General features: G+C 37.2%; 1 pseudogene; it reads left to right on the top strand.

Annotated features, from left to right (window-relative positions):
* The first annotated feature begins 2158 nt into the window (after nt 1–2158).
* LOC132118699 (5S ribosomal RNA) lies at nt 2159–2275 on the top strand (annotated as a pseudogene).
* Nucleotides 2276–2834: the final 559 nt, after the last annotated feature.

The raw sequence follows: 2834 nt of genomic DNA, 5'->3' as shown, positions 1-2834 counted from the left end.
TTGAAAAATAAAAAAAAATACAGAATTCATATTTTCTCATTTTATTTGTCCTATTTTATAATTTTTGTGGATATTATGAGTAAGTTTAGAATTAAATATTTTTAATTACTATATTGAAAAAGAAGTTCATTTTGGCGGACTTCAAAGTATCGCGGTAAGTTACGTGAGTGGACTCTCTTCTCGTTCTGTTCCCGCTGTAGTCTACATGCTTAATAAACAAAATGGACATTCATCGTTTTTTTAATAAACCCACTAGTAATTGGTAGTGTCTGCTGCAGCTTGCACTCACACTGCCAGTTGGCTCTGCTATGTCAGAAAGAAGTTTCTCAGTTATGAGAAGAATCAGAAACTGGCTCCGATCTGCAATGGCTCAGGACAGATTCTCAAATCTTTCCCTACTGCATATAGAGAATTGACTGCAAATTTATCAGAAGAGAAGATAGTGGACATCTATGCAACTCGGAAAAAAGGCGGCTTCTTCTGCATTAGGTAAGATATGTTTTTAATGCTTTTCTTTGTATAGCAGTCCTTGTTCATTGTAAACGTATTTTAAATGTAGATGGTATGATATATGAAATATGGTAGCCCATAAAAAATTCTGAGCTCGTGGTCTGCTGTTAGGTGCCCTCCTCCCCCCCCCCCACATACAAAAGTGAAACTCCGCCTATGACTTACATGACTACGTTTCTTAACTTGAAAAAAAGTTTTAGGCTTACTTTAAATTAAGTTTCATTAACAAGGTTCAGGAGGAGCATGTCAGATACTTAGCCTAATTTAGCACAGGTGGAACACACTTAAGATAACCAACACTAGGGTATAAATCAGATTTTCCGCTAGAAAAAAATGGTGCCGGTCACAGAGGTTTCGTTTTCCGGACATTTTGATGATATGCCGGTCAAGTATCGCCTCTTAATTAGTCAAGTTGAGGAAAACTGGAGGCAGGCTATGTAACGTAAAAAAAATGATATAATCAGGCCGCCGAATGCAACATGTTTATTAGCCTAACTTTCAAATAGACATTTTCTACTATGGTTCATTTCTTCATTCGGATCTATTTGCAATCCATTCCATTCTAAACAAACAAAGCAGTTTATATGCTTTGTCATTGTTTCATTATAGATTAAGATAATAATTCATAAATGCACGCATAATTATCAGTGAACTTGATAAAAGTTGCAGATATGTTGTACATGCATGCACAAACAAATGCCTTTCAACTTATGTGTGCAAAATTCAGAATGAAATGAATGTGCAGCAATTTGTACAAATAGAGATTCTAGGTCTACTATACGTGTTGTAGCCATTAAATAAGCTTATTTAGTTTAATATTTGTTAAAATATTATAATGATATTTTTTAATTTGTGTTGATTATGAAAAGTGAACCGCACGAGTAAGATAGGATGCGCAATATTGAGAGACATGGAGCGGGTCAGACATGATTTTGACCACTTAAGTAAGTTTTGTTTTGTAGAAAGACTTTTTTGAAGTGAATTTCGTTTTGTATAAATTGTATCTTAATTTTAATATTTTTTTTTATCAACCAATTGCCTGGATTTAATACAGAAGAAGCAAATATAGCAGACCTAATCATGCAGGCGCAACTGGAGCGCATCTCATCCTAATTTAATGAAACTCAGCGTAGGCCTCACAGACATGAAATATATCTTAAGAAAGCTTAAAATGTCTTTTTAACAATTTAAAATGAAAAGAAATAGGCTACTCTCTGATTATGTAATCTATGATGTGCATTTCTCTCTATAGGCGCGTTCACTACGGAGATTGCGATCGTCAACTTCATCTTTACAGCTGTTGTTGCTGTTAATAAACTAAAAATAATAGGCCTATAATTTTATTAAACAATAAATTAAATGAAATTGTAATTGTATTAAAAAAGCAACCAAAAAATCAGTTTACGGTTTTTTTTTTTTACCTATGCTAATTACACATTAAATTCAGGTAGGCTACTGAGTCGCTGTCCTAAGTGCCCAGAAAAGCGCTGATACGGAGATGAAGGGGAACCCGTTTTTATTATTTTTTTTTTAATTTTTGGCTTATTTTAACTGGCCCATCCAGTTGGAATCCAACCAAGCCATGTAATAATGTTTAATAACTTTCAAACGAGCCTGTTCCTTTATAACATAGCCAAAGTTCGGTGTAGCCAGCAGCCATATCACCCTGGAGCCCAAGACCGGTTTCCCACTGAAGCTAAGCAGGGCTGAGCCTGGTCAGTACCTGGATGGGAGACCTCCTGGGAAAACTAGGTTGCTGCTGGAAGAGGTGCTAGTGAGGCCAGTAGGGGGTGCTCACCCTGTGGTCTGTGTGGGTCCTAGCGCCCCAGTGTAGTGATGGGGACACTATACTGTCAACAAGCACCGTCCTTCGGATGAGACGTTAAACCAAGGTCCTGACTCTCTGTGGTCATTAAAAATCCCAGGAAGTCGAGGTGTGAGAAAGAGTAAAGGTGTGACCTCGGCATCCTGGCTAAATTTGCTCATTGGCCTCTGACCATCATGGCCTCCTAACAATCCCCATATCCGCTGATTGGCTTCATTACTCTGTCTCCTCTCCACCAGTAAGCTGGTGTGTGGTGGGCATTCTGGCGCACTATGGCATCCAGGTGGATGCTGCACACTGGTGGTGGATGGGGAGATACCCCCTTGAGTGCCTAGAAAAGCGCTATATAAAAAATTTAATGAATTATTATTATTATTATTATTATTATTATTTTTGCTTTATAGATTTTAGGCTTATTCTTAAATTCAGATTGTGTTAGGGGGGCGGGATTATTAGGCAATTTTAATCGGACAATTTGACCGGAGAGATTTAATTTTGT

This window comes from Carassius carassius, chromosome 37 (genome assembly GCF_963082965.1).
Source record: "Carassius carassius chromosome 37, fCarCar2.1, whole genome shotgun sequence".
NCBI classification, from domain to species: domain Eukaryota; kingdom Metazoa; phylum Chordata; class Actinopteri; order Cypriniformes; family Cyprinidae; genus Carassius; species Carassius carassius.
This window is presented reverse-complemented; position numbering and strand designations above follow the sequence as displayed.